This window comes from Marmota marmota, unplaced genomic scaffold, assembly GCF_001458135.2.
Source record: "Marmota marmota marmota unplaced genomic scaffold, marMar, whole genome shotgun sequence".
Lineage (NCBI taxonomy): Eukaryota > Metazoa > Chordata > Mammalia > Rodentia > Sciuridae > Marmota > Marmota marmota.
In genome coordinates this window covers 17626307-17647814 of record NW_026000068.1, presented here as the reverse complement: position 1 = coordinate 17647814, position 21508 = coordinate 17626307, and positions in this window count along the sequence as shown.

The window sequence follows — 21508 nt, the reverse complement described above, 5'->3', positions numbered from 1 at the left end:
CCCCGTCTGGAACCCAGAATTCAGCCCTGAGTACGGTGCTTGCGCGGCTGGCAGAAACTGCAGCGCTGTAACCCTGCGTCTCTATCCCAGCGCACACTGCAGACTTTCGCCGCGGGGCGATTTGCTGAATAAGCAGTTACCCTCCGTGCGACAAACCTCTCGCGTTTGAGTCCCCGTAGCCGATCCTCGTGCGATGGAAATCCTTCCTCCAGGTTCCGGAGCACCCCACTATTGCTGGAAATTCCTAACAAGATATCCTTTAGCCGTCCTGACTTGTCTTACTCCCACACAGTGAAGCAGCACACGGGGGTAATGCACTCCCCTCGCCGCCATCTTCCCTGAGCATATTCTTATGTCAGGACATTTGTACTTGATACACCCACTACCTGGAATGCTATCCAGATATCTTATAATATATAAAATTATATGAGGTGATATAACATATTTCATTCAAGTTTATGTTTAAATCTCATCTCTGCCTTCAATCTGTTCTTACCTTATTCATTTTAACTCTTTACTTGCTTATATATAATCAACAAGGACATTAGACCAAAAATTTTAAGGAATTGCTGAGATCCTATCAAAACATATGGATAGAAGTGGAGGGGAGGGCTGGGGATGTGGCTCAAGTGGTAGCACGCTCGCCTGGCATGCGTGCGGCCCGGGTTCGACCCTCAGCACCACATACAAACAAAGATGTTGTGTCTGCCGAAAACTAAAGCATAAATATTAAAATTTCTCTCTCTCTCTCTCTCTCTCTTTAAAAAAAAAGAAGTGGAGGGGAGGAAAATATTAGGGTGATCTGGTGGTAAGCTGCATTTGGAGCAAGTGGGGTGCTATTCTTTTCATTCCTTATTGTTCCTTAGAAGAATAGTGAAGTAGTTAGGGTATATACCAACAGGTTTATAGGAGGAAAAGCCCACATTGAAAACATGGAAAACAGCTCTTGGGGGCATGCATTGAAGACATTGTGCAATCTTGGTGCAGGGGCCAGTAGCTGGGGGAGATGATTACTGACAGACTTGAGTCTGGCCCAAAAACCATAGCCAGGCAAACACACTCTGCATGACAGAGAGTGCCTAACTGACCATAAGAAAATAAAGTGTGTAGAGAGGTTTACACAGGAGAACGCTGGTCATGAAAACCCACCTGGCTTATCCCTAACCCTCCAATCTGATTGCTTTCAGGACCATCTGGGAGAGAAACACATGACCAGGAATTCGAAAATGGTTCACAGGAAAAGTAATGGGCTAAGAACAGGCTCTCACAACCACAGAAGTGAAACTCAAAGGAGATTCTGGGGTGCAGTCTTTCAATGTGGACTGGCAATTTCTGGACCTTGGAGGTGTGCTGCCTTAAAATCTACAGACCAATTGTCACCCAGCAAAAAATACCTAAACCTGCATAGACTCCAATTCCAGGAGTACTGCCTGTAAGCCTAACCCTCTGATCCTATCAATCACAAACATCCTGAGGGTGGAGCTAGTATCAAACTCCAGACAACCCCATCTAACTGTTGAGAAGGGAAGCTGAGAAACATTTAAACTTCAGCAGAAACAATTGTTCAATATTTCATCAAGATCCTTTTATTTTATTTTTTCTTTTCTATCTCACATTCCTACCATTTTTGAAACCAAGTACATTTCATGCATCAGTTAATTGAGGACTGGGACCTCCAAATAGTGTATTACAGTTTTATTGTGTATTCTTTTTACTTTTTTCTTCTATTTTATTTATTTTTGTTTTCTTTTTAAATTTTAATTTATATATATTTATATATATATTTTCCCTCACCTGTTTCTATGGATTCTCTTTCTCTCCTTTTTTCTTGCTACCAACCAACCTCTATTAATTCCTCTTTCACTCTTTCTATAATTTTTACTGCTATAGTCTCTCCTCCTTCCTCATAACCATCACATCCTACACTACTTCTGTTCTTGCTTTGTCTACCATTTGAAATTTTAAAACCCTTTTGGAAACTTACTGTCAATATTATAGATAATAACTGAACATAATTGAACACAGAATTTTTGTTTATTGAGACAAAACGGTATACATCTTAATAAAAGCTATTTGATTTAACGTTGTATATTGTTTGCATTGGGTGCTGTTATCTCCCTAAAAGATACTAGAAAACTTCAGGGACACTACAGGGTAAAACTGTACAGCCTCAGATTCATACTGCTAGATGGGTAGAAACACAAGCAACATGAAAAAACAAGATGAAAAAACCACCCCAAACAAACCAAGATGCTCCAATAATAGAATCCATTGATACTATAGTAGAAGAAATGCCAGAGAAGGAGATTAGAATGTACAGAGTTAAACTAATCAGTGACATAAAGGACAATGTAAAGAGTAAAATCAGAGATAAAATTCAGGAGATGACAGATCACTTCAACAAAAGAGATAGAGATTTTGAGAAGAAATCAAGTGGAAATTCTCAAAATGAAGGAAGAAATAAACCAAATTAAAAATCAAATGAAAGCATCACCAACAGACTAGACCACTTGGAAAACAGAAACTCAAGCAATGAAGACAAAATGTACAATATTGAAAATAAAGTTACATCTCAATGCCCTAGAAAAACAAGAACAAATGAACACCAAAAACAGTAGAAGACAGGAAATAATTAAAATCGGAGCTGAAATCAATAAAATTGAAACAAAAGAAATTATTTTAAAAATAGACAAAACAGAAAGTTGATTATTTGAAAAAATAAATCAAATTGATAAAACTTTAGCCACACTAATGAAGATAAAGATAAAGCTCAAATTACTAATATTCATGATGAGAAAGGAAATATCACAAGGGACACTACTGAAATACAAAAGATAATCTGAAACTATTTTTTAAAAATTAACACTACAATAAAATAGAAAATCTTGAAGACATCAACAAATGTATAGAACCATGATCTACCCAAATTGAATCAGGAGGATGTCCACAATTTAAACAAAGCAATTTTGAGCAATGAAATAGAAGATGCCATCAAAAGCCAACCAATTAAGAAAAGACCAGTACCAGACTGCTTCCCAGCCAAGTTCTATAAGACATTCAAAGAAGAATTAACACCAACATTCCTCAAATTATTCCATGAAATAATAAAGGAGAGAACCTTTTCAAATTCATTCTATGAAGCTAATATCACCCTGATACCAAAACCAAAGATACACCAAGGAAAGGAAACTTCAGACCAATATCCGTAATGAATGTAGATGCAAAAATTCTCAATAAATTACTGGAAAATCACATACAAAATCATGATAAAGGGCTGTGGCTGTGGCTTAGTGGTGGAGTACTTGCCTAGCACAGGTGAGGCCCTGGGTTCAATCATCAGCACCACATAAAAATAAATAAATAGAATCATGATAAAGGGCTGTGGCTCAGTGGTGGAGTACTTGCCTAGCACAGGTGAGGCTCATCAGCACCACATAAAAATAAATAGAATCAAAGTATTGTGAAAAAAAATTTAAAAAGATAATGCACCACAATCAAGTGAGGTTCCTTCATCTCAAGGACACAAGTTTAGTTCAACATATGGAAATCAATAAATGTAATTCATCACACTAATGAAGATAAGGATCACCTGATTATCTCAATAGACACAGTAAAAGTGTTTGACAGGGCTGGGGATGTGGCTCAAGAGGTAGCGAGCTCACCTAGCATGCGCGGGGCTCTGGGTTTGATCCTCAGAACCACATAAAAATAAAAGAAAAGATGTTGTGTCCACCGAAAACTAAAAAATAAATATTAAAAATTCTCTCTCTCTTTCAAAAAAAAAAAGATTAAAAATTAAAAAAAAAGTGTTTGACAAAATGCAGCAACCCTTCGTGTTCAGAACACTAGAAAGAACTAGGGATAGTATACCTCAACATTGTAAAAGCTTTATTTGCTAAACCCAAGGCCAACATCATTCTAAATGGAGAGAAATTGAAAGCATTCCCTCTAAGAAATGGAACAAGACAAGGTACTCTCTTTCACCACTAGCTAGAGCAATTAGAAGAAAGAAATTAAAGGAATACAAATAGAAAAAGAATAACTCAAACTATCCCTATTTGCTGATAATATGATTCTATAAAATTCCACCAGAAGACTTTTAGAACTAATAAATGAATTCAGCAAAGTAGCAGGATATAAAATAAACACCCATAAATCAAGTTGTTCCTATGCATCAGTGATGAATCCAGTATAAGAGAAATTAGGAAAACTACGCCATTCACAATGTACTCAAAAAATATATTTGGGAATCAATATAATAAAAGAGGCAAAAGACCTCTACAATGAAAACTACAGAACACTAAAGAAAGAAATTGAAGAAGACCTTGTAAGATGGAAAGATCCCCATGCTCTTGGATAGACAGAATTAATATTGTCAAAATGGCATACTACAAAAAGTGTTATTTGCAATAGGAATTGAATTATTTTTCTTTTTGCTGTTAAGTGTCTTGAGTTCTTCATATATCCTAAAGATTAATGCTCTGAGATGGAAGTTTAATGCAATTCCTATTAAAATTCCAGTGACATTCTTTATAGAACTAGGAAAAGCAATCAGAAAACTTATTTGGAAAAATAAGAGACCTAGAATAGCCAAAGCAATGCTCAGCAAGAAGAGTGAAGCAAGAGGTATCACAATACCAGCCCTTAAATTATCCTACAGAGATATAACAAAACAGCATGGTATTGGCACCAAAATAGACATATACACCTACGGTACCAAACAGAAGAAACAGAGAAAACCCCACATAAATGCAGTAGTGTCAGACTAGACAAAGGCCCCCAAAACATACAGTGGAGAAAAGATAGCCCTTTCAACAAATGGTGCTGGGAAAACTGGAAATCCATATGTAACAAAGTGAAATCAAACCCCTATCTCTTACCCTTCACAAAACTCAGCTCAAAGTAGATCAAAGACTTAGGTACTAGAACAGAGATCCTGTACAAAATAGAAGAAAATGTAGGGCTAGATCTGGCTTAACAAGGCTCCTAAAGTGTAAGAAGTAAAATCAAGAAGCAAGAAATGGAATAGAATCAAGCCAAAAACCTTTTTCCAGCAAAGGAAATAATCAATATCATGAAGATGGAGATACACTTTACGACCTCCAACTCAGAGCATTAATCTTTAGGGTATATGAAGAACTCAAAACACTTAACAGTAAAACAAAAACAAACCCAGTCAATAAATGGGCTAAGAAATGGAACAGATACATCACAGAAGAAGAAATACAATCAATCAACAAATATATAAAGAAATGTTCAAAATCTCAAGCAATTAGAGAAATGTAGATCAAAACTATATTGAGATTATATCTCACTCCAGTAAGAATGGCAATTATCAAGAATACAAGTAACAATAAACATTAGTGAGAATGTGGGGAAAAATGTACACTCATACATTGCTGGTGAAAAATGCAAATTGGTGTAATCAATACTGGAAAACAGTACGGAGATTCCTCAGAAAACTTTGAATGGAACCACCATTTGACCCAGTTGTCCCACTCCCTAGTTTATACCCAAAAGACTTAAAATCAGCATCCTACAGTGATGCATCCACATCAATGTTTATAGCAGCTCAATTTATAATAGCTAAACTATGGAACCAATCTAGATGCCCTTCAACAGATGAATGGATAAAGAAATTGTGGCATATAGACACAATGGAATATTACTCAGCCTTAAAGAAGAATGAAATTGTGGCACTTGCTGGTAAATGGATGGAGCTGGAGAATATTATGCTAAGCAAATAATCCAATCCCAAAGAACCAAAGGCCAAATATTTTCTCTGCTATGTGGATGTTAATTCACAATAAGGAAGAGGTCTAGGGAAGAGTAGAGGTATTTTGGATTAGGCAGAGGGGAGTTAAGGGAGGGTAGGGGGTATGAGAATAGAAAGGATAGTAAAATGAATTAGACATTATTACCCTATGTGCATAATTATTACACACATGTATAACTCTACATCATGTACAACCAGAAGATTGAGAAGTTATACTTCATTTACGTATGATGTGTCAAAATGCCTTCTACTGTCATGTATAACTAAATTGAACACATAAAAAAAGAGAGAGAAATCTGGGAAACCAGATGGTGCCCACATTACCAAAGAATTGTATCAAATATGGTTGGTACTCAAATTCCAAAGACAAGCTACTACCTTACCTCTCAGTAGTCCCTTACAAGTACTCAGGGAAGGCAGACAAAGAGAATCCCAATAAAATATGAGAAGAGAATGAAGTACTTAGAAAAAAACCAGTGCCATGAAAGAGAAACACCAAATTTAATATCAATATTTTAAAAAGAAAAATAAATAATATTTAAGAAGATCTAACAGAGTAGTTCTGAGAATTCTCTATGTAATTTAAAAGTTAAAGTGTTAGAAATCAAAATGTTCACTATCTGAACAAATATCAGTAGGTAAGTTATCCAAAGAATGGGATCAAGTAATGAGCTGTTAGAAGAATGAGAATTAGAAGCCAGAAGATTGAGCCAAGAAACTTCTCCCAAAAATCATTTGAGGTGAGATGTTTGGAGATTGTAAATAGCACTTTCTTTGCTTTCCAATATCTTCTCTTGTTCTATAGCCTTTCACCCATCAAGCCATTCATCAGATCAGCGAGGAGGCAGATACTTCTCATAAGAAAGAAGCAATTGATGAGTTGCAAGTTTCAGAACAGACATTGTAGCTTCCAATATTGGGATGATGATTTAGCTATTTATAAGCTCATTATTTTGATGGATCTTGCATTTGACTGACTGACTTTAAACACATTTTTAAAGAAGTTGATACATGGTGATCTCATAGACCTGATGCATGCAAGAATGTCTCTATTGCCAACACTTGCAAATGATAGTATGGGTTGGCAAAGGTTCTTGATTTGCACTCTTGTCACTCTGTTTTGGACATGCTTCCATTATTTGCATCTAAAGTTACTGAAAAGAAACCTGAAGTCAGGTTAGTTATTGTCCCTTAATAAGAGACCCAGCCCTTCTAGCTAAATGATTATTAGATAAGAACATGTTGAAATATAATTTTTAAATATATTTTTAAGAAAAATTAAAATACCAAAATTAAAATGTTAATTATAAATATGTCATTCATGACAATAGAATTTGCAATTGTCAATTTTTTTTTCTGACAGATTCTGTGAGTTCTTTGGAGATACACGTTTTATTTATGTCATTTTTTATTTAAGGAAAGCTTTATTTATATTTTTAATTTTTCCCATTATCTCAGTTATAAAATTACTGAAATTCTTAAGTTATCTGATCTAGTTTTCTTTTTGTCTATTGTTATCACATTTCCAATTTCACTGCTTTCTGTTCTTTATTACTTCATTTCTTCTGTTAAGTTTGAGTTTGTTTCCCTCTTCTTTTTACTGAAGGTAAGAACTTAAATTATTGATTTGACAACACTCAAGACTAACACTGCTTGACTGCAGATGAGGGAGGTGGATGCAGCTCCTCCATTGCCCTTGCTGAAGCTTTCCATTGCCAGAGGGGCACAGACCTGCTCTGCCTCCTTGAATCCAATAGGAGTGTGAGAACAAGTCGCTGCTGACCCCTGCTGATAAAAGGGAGGAGGGAAATGGGAGCTGTTCATATCACTTTGTTGCTCTGCACTGTGCCCCACCAGCCTGCTTACCAGCTCTGCCTCACTCCACCTGGCTGAGTCTGATGACTGGATGGTAGTAGAGGTTCAGCTGACCCTTGGACTCTGCTGAAACTGTCCTGGTTGGAAAAGTGCAGCTTGGGTGATTCAGCTTCACTTTGTAAAAAGACCACCTCGTGCTGCAGGACTGATAACATCACCTTTCATGGTGGGCTCTGAACTCTCAGTCAAATCACATGGATTGGAGAAGGTGCGATTTTACTAGTTGGTGGCTGGATGGTATAGGGCAAGAATTGCCCTAAAGTTTCTCTGTTTTTAGGCTACCCCTTTCCAGGTCCTTTGGCTAGAGGGAAGGGACTTTTTTGCAACCCTTTTTGTTGATGCCTATTGTTCCCAGATTAGAGGAATCTGAAGCATCTTGTCCTGGGTATGTGAGAGGCAATAAGGAGATGGGAAGAACTCATCACCAAGTCTGAAGTTCTGAGTTCCCCAGGTTGTCTGACTTCTGTCCTCCTTTAAAAAGTTTCCTGTTTATTTATTGTGTTAGTCCAAGCATTTTTGATTGAAAGAAGGAGGACCTGGGATAAGTGAGGCTACTACTTCTTGATGGGACCTGAAATGTCAGCATTTTAAGCCTCTTTCCCTTTGAACATCTCTAAGGTAAGATGACCTTGCTCAGCTACTTAAATTAGTGAAGAACACCTACTCATCCTTCAAGTCTCCTTGCAGATGTGGATGTGTTCTCCTCTATGTACTGACAAAGCCCTGTGCACACCTTGCTGTGTTTCCTGTCATATTGTATGTGTTCATGTTCTCTATCTAGCCTCAGAGAATTCTTATAAGGAGTTTTGCCTTATTTGTCTTCATATCCCTAATGGCTGGCACATATTTTGTGTCCGATGTCTGCTGAATACTCGAGTTACTCCTTGCAATTAATAGGGCTTTACAACTTTACAAACATGCTTTATACTTACTGTTTCACTTGATATCCCAATTATTACCTCCTTCCTGAGCTTATTCTGGAAATTAGATTGTTTTATTCTGATATTTTTAAGGGAGGGAAGTGAAGACAAGAATTTTAATGCCTTGTTAAAATAGAACTTGCAATAATGTCCTGGTACCCGGATTAGAGGCTATTTACTTTTGTGTTCACATTTACTTTGTAAACTAGGAAGGTAGACAGTTGTGTCACAATTTTAAACTTTCTACATGAAGAAAAAAATAGAATTATATCATTGAAAAAAACTACATTATTAGAATGCTTCCTTGACACTATAGTTGCAGACTTCTATATGGAAAGTGGGAACAATGGTAAAAAAACAAACAAAAAACTGTAATCATAATTGAAATCTTACATCAGAATTTTGATTAACAGCTGGTTGAACTAGAATATCTGAACAGTTAGCATCCTAGAATATAAAAAATCAGGGTAATACTCACTTGTTTTGATTTTAAAAATGCTAAAATTGAATTGCAGACTCGAGGTGGTGTTTACAATGTCCCTGGCTCATGCAAATTAACTACATGTTTGACCTCAATCTGGATGTCTGACACAGTCTAAATGGAATGAATTCTGCTTGATTATGATATCAAAGCAATGAACTAACTTTTTAAAAATCCTTTTTTTGTACAACATTTAGCTAAAACAAATATAACCCGTTATATAATACATGAAACTTTTGGTCTGCAAAAGTTTCTGTTTCAGAAATAACCCTACATTAAAGCAAAACAAATCTTTGAATAAAGATAAAAACATCAGACAGATTCAAAATACTAGTTTTAGCATTTTCAATTAATTTCTTAAAAAATAACTACATTTTCTTCTGAGTTAAGTCTACAAATAATAATAATGATATCTGGAAATGATGCTTGGAGAGAAGCTATGATGAAGCACATGGTTGGTGACTGATACAAATTTTTAAGTGATTGAATAATTTTTGGAAAAAATTCCTCAAAACTTTTAGTTAGCTGTTTTAGGCTTGCTAGCACATCAGTGACCTTGATAATCTCCTGTCTTGAAACTTAGTTTGTTCCCAGTTGTTTCTACATTTCTATTAAGAGCTTGTCTACCTGTCATCAAAGCCCATTTCTTAGCCTCATTTCATTTTTTTCATTTTTTTTGAGAGAGAGAGAGAGAGAGAGAGAGAGAGAGAGAGAGAGAGAATCTTTTAATATTTATTTTTTAGTTTTTGGCGGACACAACATCTTTTGTTTGTATGTGGTGCTGAAGATCAAACCCGGGCCGCAAGCATTCCAGGCAAGCGCGCTACTGCTTGAGCCACATCCCCAGCCCATCATTTCTTTCATTTTTATTTCTTTAACTCTTAGTCATTCCTTTAGCATGATGCTTGCAGACTATTCAACATATCTTTTCTTTATCACCACATCTTCACTTAATTCACCCAGAACATTGCAATTATCTCCTATTTCCCCTCCATTTGTCCTGCACCCTTACCAAAGCAACTTGGATAGCATTGCTTCTAAAAGTGGGTACAAGCACTAGTTACACTATAACCAAATAGAGCTGTTTTTAGCCTGGCTTCCCAAAATGATATGTGTAGAAGTGGAACATGTTTGTTATAAATTTATCCTGTCAATTAAAAAGCAAATCCCCAGACCTTAGTCCCTAAATTTAAGTTCACATGCACACACACACACACACACACGTTATATACATAAACATATACAGGATTGTGTGTGTGTGTGTGTGTGTGTGTGTGTATCTGGACTGCAATTTACCTCCAAAGGACATAGTGGATAATACAATGTAGTTCAGTGTCTCAAATATTCACCCTTAAACTTGGTATGTGTATGTTCTTTGTGATATCTGGAATCCGAATTTTTCTTTAAACTCTTCGTTTGGTCCAACACTTACAGCTTGTAAATTCCTACACAGTGTCTAAGACAATAATGCGTTTTTCTCTCAAGCAGAAACAAAAGAGTGTGGTTTAGTAAAAATGTTAGCTCTGGAGTCTGACAGAAAGCAATTGAGTTTTCAGACCGAATGTAGAGCTTCTGCACTGTCCACAGTGTACACATTTAGCTTTTTAGTCTGACCCATTTTGATTCTTTGTCCCTCCTGTCCCTTCCCTTATAAAGAAGGGATAGAGAAGGAGGCATATGGATTTTCAGAACAAAAGCTACTTAATAATAAAAACAATGGTCTATCTAACAATATCATGAGAAAAGCAACAGGAGCCACAATGTATGAGAGAACAATTATTATCTTTCTGCTTCAACTCACCCAAGATACAGAATAATCAACCAGCCCCCTGTGTAGACATGGGCTGCTGTTCTCATAGTCATTTAGAAAAACAACAGTATTTTGCTTAAGTGTTGGTGGAAAGAAATATACAAAGAACAAAATGATACAAAAGTGATAGGAATATAAAACACAGTTGGATTTAGACCAGGTTTTGAATTTTAAATCTTCCATTCTTTACATGTTTACAAGTTATGCAAAATCTTTGAGCTTGGTTTTGTCACCCATATAATTAGGCTTAGAACAACTATGACTTCAGAAGGAATTGGTAATAACTACACAACTAGCTAATATTTATTTCAGTTTACTACCTATCAGTATAGCCTGAGTACTTTCTTTATACACAGTGTTCCAGTTTATCATTTAGCAACTTTGCTGGATAGGTTTTGTAGTTATCGAAATGAAGAAACCTGTGCTTACCTCAAGTATGGTTATTTAAGAAAAAGTTGGCAAGCAGCCAGTTAAAATTAGGATTATCTGGTTCTGGAACATGAGTTTCAACCAACACACAATACTGAACTGATTAAATGAAAATATGTATACAAATGAATCTCACACATATCATGTGCTGTTTGCCATTTTCTTTCTTTAACCCTTTATTCATATTTATTTATTATTTTTAAATGTATTTTTTAAATTGTTGATGGACCTTTATTTTATTTATTTATTTATATGTGGTGCTGAGAATCGAACCCAGTGCCTCACACATGCTAGGTAAGCCCTCTTCCACTGAGCTACAACCCCAGCCCCAACCTTTTATATATAAGATTATGAATTAAACAATGAAATCATAACGATATTGTTTTTCAATATATCATCAAGTCTATTCAAATTTTTTAAAAATTTAAGTATTAAAAATGGTACACAGGAAGCCAAGGAATAATCACAGAAAACTTTTTGGGAAAAGTGAAACGTGAGATAACCAAACGAGAATCATATATTGATGAACAGGAGAGATGACTTAAAAAATTAAGAGAATGGAATTTGATTTTGGTTCATTTTTATTACCTTGCTACTTATGAACAGTTTTAATTGAATTGGGTCTAAATACATAAGTATGTTGCAGTTGGTCAAGTGACAGATTAATCTCCACCTATGACCAGATATATATAATACAGAGCAGCAAATAAATAAAATTTATTTTTTGAAGGGTCTCTCTTCTTCAGTTAACTGGAGTTTTAGGTTTCTTTGTTACCATATCTTAGTCTGTGTCTTAAATAATAGATGGATTTTACATATTCTCCCTCAATGAATCTTTAAGACAATCATATGTCATGGGCCTTATCTTCATGTGATTTACGGTTCAAGATGCGGGACTATGTTTTGATCATTGTTCGGCTCACATATAGTAAAGATTTGAGTACATAATGCATGTATTTTTAAGAATTGTGTGCTTTTTTCACCTAAATTTATTTCTCCCTTTCATAATATGCTCTTGAATTTTCTGTCCTTGGCTCTCAGGAGTCTAGTTCCTCTTTAACTTACCTGGTTTGGTTGTGCTAACTCAGCAGCTCTCCTCCATCATTTCTGGATTCAGCATCTCTTAAACAGCAGCATGTGCTAGTTTGTAGTACATACATTTTAACTATACATGATTTTTAAAAATTGCATGAAAAAGTTCCATAGGAAATAAAGCTGATTGCACCAAAAATGACCAATTTAATGAGCTAAATGTCATCCATTTTTAGTTGATTGGAATCTGGTATACTGTACACATTGAAGACTTTTGTTCCTGGCTAAGTCTTCCTCTCCTTCACACATCCTTAATAACTACCATATCAATGATCTCTACAGAAACTTGAGTTCTGAGTGCTTTCTCTCTCCACCTCCAATTTCTATTTTTCCATACTACCTCAGCCATCTGCTTTTTGGATGCGCATTGGATGTTGTCATCAGAAATTGAGTTTTCTCTTAGATCTAGGTTTTAAACATCCCAATGTCTAAACATGGCTTTTAAAACTTCTAAGATACTTGCTCTAAACCACAGTTCCTTTAATTCTTCTATTTCATTAAGACATAAAAGAAGGACTCTACCATCTCTCACTATGCTATCAGTTTTCTGTTATTATAACAAAACCCTGAAATAATCAACTTATAAGAAGGGAAGTTTTCTTTTGGCTCACACTTTGGGAGGTTTCTGTCCAGGACCGAATGGCCATGTTGTTTTGGTCCTGTGGTGCCATGGTATATCATGGTGGGAGTATGTGACAGAGGAGACCTGCTCACCTCATGGCTAGGAACAAAAGAAAGCAAGAGACTCACAGTCTACAATCCTCTCCAAAGTTATGCCTTCAATAACTTCCAGACTTCTCGCCAGGCCCCACTTGTTAAAGCTTTCCACTTCCTTCCAATAGCACCAAACTAAAAACTAAGCCTTTAACACAGCAGCCTTTGGGAAACATTCTACATATAAACCACACTATTCTGCCCCTGGTTCCCAAGTGGTGCTTATGTCCTTTTTATAATGCAAAAAGTATTCAATCCATCCCCAAGATTCTGCAAAGTTGTTAACCATCCTAACATTGCTCAAAAGTCCAAGTCCAAGGTCTCCTCTGAGACTCACAGCAAACTCATCTGTAAGCCCTAAAACCAACAAAGTTACAAGTGACATACTTCTGGGACATATTGGTGGTTAGGCATAGGCAAACATTCCCATTCCAAAAGGGAGGAACAGGAAAATAGCAAGGAAGGATTGGATCAAAGCAATATAGTAACTTAGTAGGTCAAACATTAAATTCTGTCTCTGTGTCCAGAACCCAGGGCACACTGAACCCAGGGTACACTGCCTCATGGAGGCAGCTTCTCTTGGCAGTTGTCCTATTTCTGGCTTCTGTTTTCTGCAGGGTATCCACCCTAGTCCCAGTTTTATCCTCGCAGCTCCACACATTGCCTTATCAGGGTCTGCTAGCAGGGACTCCAGCCTCACAACATACTGCTTTGCCTCCCAGACTTTCCTTTGAAACTTAGGGGGAAGCCTCCATGATTGCCTAACTCTAAGATTTTGCATGCCTGCAAGACCAGCGTTATGTGGACGACACCAAGATCTGAGATTGGCATGAGCCATATCGGGTGTACCTACCTGGGCCACAGTTATATAGTTGCCTCTGAGTACCTCGCTCTGGCTATTCTCTCAAAACAGTCTTCTCTGGAAAGTCCTTGAAACAAATTTTCACTTTTACATCTTCGAACCAGCAATGAGCGGCCTCTTGCTGATCCCTGAGATTGACCCCAGGCATCTTTCCCATTGTCCCATAAGTGCCTGACTTATTTTTAATGGCACTAATCTCCTTAGCAACTGTATCCTCCTTGGCTCCTCTTTAAACCTGATCATTTTCTCAAAAAGCTGTGAAATTTTCAAATCTTTCCACTATTTTTCCCTTCTTATTCTAACCATAAATTTGGCTAAAAGCCATCAGTAAAACACATACCACTGTCTGAATGCTGTGCAGCCTTGAAAATTCCTATAGTAAATGAATTAATCTATTGCCTTTAAACTCAGCCTCCCATAGTCTCAGGGAATGGATACAATGTAGCCAGATCTGTTTTCATGGTGTAAAAAGAGTACCCTTTAGTCCAATTCCAAATACATTCGTGACTTTCATTTGAATTCTCATGAGCATACCCCATTGCTCTCTGCATTTCTAACAGCATTCTGATCTTCTGAGATCTGATCACAATTTTCCCCTAGGTTACACTAACAGAACTTAGGCTTTCTCTAACATACTTCAAATTTTTCAAAATTATTTATGCAAACCAGTTCCAATGGCTCCTCCATATCATTTCAGGTATAGTCACAGCAATGACCCCATTTTTCTCTATTAGTCAACAATGTGCTGTTGTAACAAAATATCCAAGATAAAAAAAAATTAAAAAGAGGAAAAGTTTATTTTGGCTCATGATTTTGGAGATTCCAGTGCATGATTGAGCCTGTCTATGCTTTGGGTTTTGTGGTGAGGCAGCAAATCATGGCAGGGAGTGCATGGTGGAGAAAAGTTGCTCAACTCTTGGCAGGGAGGAAGCCAAGAAAAAAAGCAAGGGGGAGCTCATTATCCCCTTCAAGGCATACCCCCCAATGACCTATGACCACCCTATTGGCCTTATGTTTTAAAAGTTTCTACCACTTCCCAATAGTAACAACTTGGGGACTAATGCATTTAATAAGGGCATTTGGGGGTCAGGAGCAGAATGCTACACTTTGGATGTGTAATGTTCTCCTTAAATTATAATTGAATTATAATTACACCTTAGCAATGTCCCTAGATCACTTGCTCTTTCTTCTTCTTCTTTTTTTAAAAAATCACCTGATATATATCCAAACACAGAGAAAACAAATTATTTACTTCTCTGTATCTGCACCTGAGGAAATGAATACTGCCAGAGAAAATCACAGAGCACTTGCTTCACTTTAAATTCATAATTACAAACTTCAGACAGGTTTCTGGTTCTGCCCATTAGTTCTGCTGTGTTCTTCTGTGAAATTATTTCTCATTCTATGAAATAATTATTTCATGCCTTGTCCTTCCTATGCCCATCTACTCCTGCTTCCTTTGGTTATGGGAGATAATGCAACCCTCTTTTTTCTTCATTTTTTAGGTTCTATACTTCTCATCTTTATAAGAATATGACTCCTTTTAAGACAACAATTCTGTTGTCACGTCTTAACTTAAAAAAAAAAAAAAAAAGCTCTGCTAAGGCCTGCCAAGAAGAGGCTCTGTCTGTGTGGAACTTCCTTCTCTGCATCTTTGTTTTCTCCTCTTCTACTGTGTATTATTCCCATCAGTATAAAAATATGCTAGAATGTTTTCCACTTCACAATGTTCTTACATGTATGCCTCAGTTTCTACATGTTAATTTAGTCCCCCTTCCACAGTAAAATATTTTAAAAGGGTCATATATTATCTCTTATCTTCATACCCTGTTTATTCTGCTAACCTTCCAATCAGTCTTCAATTCCCACTAGCCATTGAGAATTATGTTCTCTAATTGTCAAAAAATATCTATGTGATTACTAAATTTCAGGGGAATATTTTCTCTGCTTATTGGACCTTGAAGCATCTTCCAACTGTCCTTTTTGAATAACCCTTTTCTCAATTTTTATAATCCTATTCTTTACTGGTTTTCTTCCAAAACGTTAGGCCCTCTTTCTATGTTTCTGAGTGAAGCTCAGTCATGAGTCCTTGTCTTTACATTTTCCTTCTAAGCAAACTTATCAATTCCTATGAAATGATGATTTTAAAATCATCTCTATGTTATCGACTCCTATATTTATATCTGTAGAATGGATCTTCTTTTTTTGTGACTTCTTTTAAAGAAAAGAATAATTGAGTTACACAGTTACATGTTTCATAAGCACCTCACACTTAACATATTCTAAAATAAAAGTATGAAGTTTTATCACAAAAGGATTTTTTTCCTATAGTCTCACCCATCCCAGTTAATGACACTAAAATCGTATCAGTTACTCAATTCAGAAACCTGGTAGTCCTCTCTGATATTTCCATCTCTTGTAGATCCCATGTCAATCCCTTATTGCACTGGTTCTATAATGTATTTCACTACGTATAATTCACACTATCATAATTGTTTCTACCCTAGAGAAGTAATGATCACCTCCAAACTTGTTGAAATCATCTTCTAATTTACCTCCATAGTTTTATTTTGCTCACACACTTATCTGATTATAATATTTTCTCATTCAAAATTGTCTCCTCTAGTTGTTCTTAAAAAAGAACTCCACTTTCTTTATCTTGTCATATTCTGCCTGTATAATGTATTGCTTGCCCATCTGACCAAGTTCATATTGTATCACACTCTCTCTTTCTTCATCTCTACATATTGGCTACACATTTTCTTTCTCATAGTTCTTTGTATACATTAAGCTGTCTGCTATGCTAGGCTCTGCACTTCTCTTTCCTGGTAACTGCAGTCATCTTACTGGGCCTCCTTGAAATATGACTGTTTTTCATATTCCAGGTTTAAGTTTAAATGTCATTTCTAAAAAGGATTTTTTTTCTGTTTATTGATTGCTGTTAGCAAATTTAGCAGGATTTTTTTCTTGTTAATCTCTATTAGCCTTCACGGTGTACAAGTTACCTTCATGGTATATAGTATTTAATATAAGGAAATATTATAGACTTCATTCTAATTTCAAAGTAATTTACCAGGAGAAGAACTAATAAATAGAAACTTTATGGACAATTTCTCTGATAAAACTTCAGCATATTTATTGAAGGTGAAAATTAATGCCAGTTTTCTTTTTCTGATTATTCAGGTCAGAGTCAAGTTTCAGCTTGTGCTTAGCTGTGAAATAGCAACAAAATCCAGTCTGTGCTACGGTTTGCATACTACTATTAGATACTGTACTGTGCTGTTTATCTATTCATTACAATTTCTCACTTCAGATTGAATGCTGTTAAGAACCCTGGGGGACAGAGTTAAAGCCAATATGGATTAAAGTCCTTAGAAAACTATTCATGACACAGAGTACATAATCGAGTGTGTATTCTGCACAAAGCAGCATTAAAAATTCAATTTGATTGATAATATGTGTTACCGAAGGTTGTATTGGAATGGTGCTGCTCTGGTAATAGTAATTAAATGTCTGCCTTGCTTTTATAAAAGCTTTATAATTTCATTGAAAAGAACTGTCTAAAGGTGAAACTGGACTCAGCCAGACTGCAATTTTATTTTACTACCTTTTCAAAAAATAAAGTTATCTCTTGTTAATGAGTATAAACAACATGGACATTAATACTTCAAGTGCTGTTTTTAACTACAGGAGTGTTGCCCAAACCACTTTGTAAAACAGTAGATCTTTGTAAAACAGTGAAAAAATAGTTCAGAATTATGAGCAAGCGATATTTTATAATTTATGTAGAAATTTTGTGCAGCATTTATCCACTTTCCTCTGATATTTCTGTCTCATCAGGTTCTCATCTCATTGACAAAAATTCTATGAATTCATTCTTTATTTTCTATGTTATATATGGCCTCCTTTTTCAACACAAAATAATAACAGTATTATGCCATCACAGCCTTAAATATTTTCAGGTTGCGTTCAAGATTAGAATTTTACAAAACCATTTTGAGAAAGCGGCTTTCATGATTTGATTTTTCTCTTTTTGGAAGAGCACAGCTAAATGGCCAATCTTAAGTAACATAATATGCCCTTAAGCTGCAATAGAACAGCAGCTGTTACTCCTCTGATTTGTGAATATACTAATATATATATATATATATATATATATATATATATATATATATATATATAAAATTCTAAAATGTGTGTGGGATATGTTCATACCAAAAACAAACAACTCATTTCAAAGTTTAACAATGACCTTCCTACTATTAGGTATTTTGTGTGGGACAAATAGCTGTTTTCATTGATAGAATAAGGTGAATGTGGTATTGTATAATTTCTGATCTTAAAAACTGGCCCAGTCACTGTTTGATTTCCTGCCATTTGGCTCCCTTGCTTCTTTTCTCTTGAGACTCAATCATCAAGCTGCGAGGAAGCCCAAGCAGCCTTATGGGGAAGGATCTATAACAGTCAATACCAATAGGCTTGCTGTGGTAGTTAGCCAGCCCACAATAATTTCTGACTTCTGGTATTAAAGGACAAACTGAATAGGAATCAACAGTACGATCAATAGGATATTGCAGAAGTAACAGTGTGTGACTTCTTAGGCTAAGCATTTAAAACCATGGCAGCTTGCTTTGTTTCCTCTTAGAACACTCTGAGGAAAGTCAACTGCCTTGTCACAACATAACATTCCTGTGAAAGATGCACGTGATGAGGAACTGAGGTCTTCTTCCAAAGCCACTACCAGCTCACTGTAAATGTGAATGACCGGTCTTGGAAACAGATTCTCCCATCTTAGTCCAACTTTCAGGTACCTGCAGCTCTAATCAATGTTTTGGTTACAATACCAAGACAGAACCCAAGCAGAATCATCAAATTAATTTTCTCTTAACTACTTAACCCATAGAAACCATGAGAAAAATAAACACCATCTTTTAAATAGATAAATTTGAATTAAGTTGTTAAACAGTAATAGATAATGAATATACCAGCCACTTGAAGAAAGCACCTTGTGAGACATCCCACTGTCACTGATGAGACTTAACCACTGTCACTGTGTAGAACAAAGGCAAGACAATATCTCCTTGCTGAGTCCTGTCCAGATAGTAGACTTGTGAATAAAATAAATGATTGCTGTTTATTTAAACCACAAAGTTTTGGAGTAATTTGGTATATAAGGGTGGTAATGAGGACATATGGGACACATCAAGTAATATATGTTCCTACTTGCAGAGAGTTTGTGTGCAAAGCAAAAAATAAAGTTACCAAAGTGTGATAATGTGATAAATTGTGTGACTGGAACATGGAGAACGATCACCCAGGTTAGACATGAGTAGAAGTTTTGAGAAGGCTTCCCAGACTAAAAACCATTGGAGACAAATTTAAGAGTAAAAACTTGATTCTGACATTTGTAAACATGGCATATTAATATAAGTAAGTATTATTTACTTTTTAGTCTGTATTGTCCTTGGAAATTCAAATGTATAGCTTTCTGCAAGCATTCACTAATAACTGTTTACACAAATACAATTCTGTAATATTGGTCATTATTATTGCATACAAAAAAATGAAGCCAATATTTGACAGGAATAAAGACATAATATCTCTTATTAAATTGAGATTCATATTCTTTCTCAAATTAAACACCACCATAGCTGTGGAGAAGATATTAGATCCTACTGTCATCACAGTAATGATATTTTATGTTGATCGCAGATCTGGATTCAGAACATTCGTTTTTGGAATATTTCTTAAACTCCTAAAGTTTCCAAAGATGCTTGTATTTCTTCTACTGCCTCCACTGGGCTATTCCAATCTCCCTGGTTGACAGTGATAAATGCAAGGAAAACAGTGTAAGCAGCAAGTTTCTACCACAAATTGATCCCAAAGCAGTTTACTTATGTCACCAAGAGAAAAAGCTCTACCCTTTTCTCAGATAGAGAGCTCTTGAAGAAAGTGATGCCAATAACTAGAATTGGCGAGCTCATGTGGATATCAATTTATTATACAATACTTTTAGCAAAGTTATAGAAAAAAAAAACTTGTCATTCATGGAAGATTTTAAGTACTTCTCATGCAACTGAAGTTTTTTTCACTCATGACTTGTTTGTTGATGGAAAACACCTGGATCTACTCTAGATGTGCTGTTAGACCAAGTGAAGCTGGTTCTATCTTCTATTTTCTTTATTTGCATGTACTGTTGTTCTCTCTAATGGCATTACCATAGAGAAGGAGGCCTTCTTTCAGGACAATCGGGAGGGGGACAGGTGAAGTTCAACTTTAACTTCTGTTCTAACTATATTGAGTGAAACATCTGCTGTGTTGTTTACTCACGTAATTTTTGTGGTTTTGAGAGCTTATAACTCTGTGAAGTTTCCCCCTTATTTGTTTATCTTTCTTTTTTTAAAAAAATTTTTTAGACCTTTATTTATTTATTTATTTATTTATATGTGGTGTTGAGGATCAAACCCAGGGCCTCACACGTACTAGGTGAGCATTTCAACTACTGAATCACAACTCTCAGCCCCTGTTTGTCTTTCTTATTCAATACTTTGGTGAAATATGCAGTTGCTACCAAATTTCTAAACTACTCCAACCTATTATGCATAATTAGCTTTAATGCTTTTCCTTCCTCCTATTAACAGAATCTCCTTATTATGCTGTTGGTGAGGATAGCTCTTTGGCTGCTCTAACAAAGTAATGGCTTAAATAACATAAATTTTGTGCAATAATACTAGTATAAAGACTTCAGATCTTAAATGGAAGGTCCATAATATACAGATGGCTGTCGTCATGGTCTCACTACCATATCACTGACAGAAATGATGGCAACAATGCCTGCATTTCAGCCAATGGGAAAAGGGAAAGGAACAGAAGAGTGAATGCAAAGACCCAGCCCAAATTGCATGTATTACTTTCTTTTACAGGTACAACTAAATCACATGACCTTACCAAGCTGCAAAGGAGACTCAGAGGAACACACCTTGGCTGGAACACATGGCTTGTAAAAATCTTGGCAGTTTTATTAGTATTCAGAAAGGAAGGAAAACATTAAAAAGCAGTGGAAGTCACCTAAATCTGTCATGACAAAGTATAAAATATTTCAATATTCTAATTATGACTTCTGGTGAGGTTTTGTATATAGTAGATGGTGAATAAATATTGTTGAAAAGTTATGTAGAACATATGTTTAAGAATAGGCTAACAACAACAACAACAAAACAGTTGTTCTTCCTTCTGAGATAGAGAATTCTGAAGTCCTCTTAAGACTCTTCAGCTATCAAGGAACAAAAATCCACTTGGGAATCTTATGAATCTTATGAATCTTCTCCACTTGGAGAAGAAAGAAGGAGAAATGCAAATTTCAGATGGAAAATGAGATTACTTTGAGTATGTCAGGCACTAGTTTGTTGGTCTTCTGGGATTCTACTAAATTGACTATATTTATTTCTAACATCAACCTCCAGTAACCTTAGACTTGATTGATATATATATATATATATATATATATATATATATATATATATATATATATATATATATATATATATAT